Consider the following 203-nt stretch of genomic DNA (forward strand, 5'->3'; position numbering starts at 1 on the left):
ACATACTTCATCCATTTAGAATATGAGTATCTGATACAGACCAAGGCAAAATTCTCAGATTGTTTAGAACAAAGACATCCTGGAAAAGTACAAGACATAAAAATGTTTCCCAATTATTCTTCCAAGAAAAAAAAATCGTACATAATCTTTCATTGTTCATAAAAGTAAACATAGAGAACGAAAAATACTATAAGATAACTGTG

Source organism: Penaeus monodon, chromosome 30 (assembly GCF_015228065.2).
Source record: "Penaeus monodon isolate SGIC_2016 chromosome 30, NSTDA_Pmon_1, whole genome shotgun sequence".
Taxonomy (NCBI): domain Eukaryota; kingdom Metazoa; phylum Arthropoda; class Malacostraca; order Decapoda; family Penaeidae; genus Penaeus; species Penaeus monodon.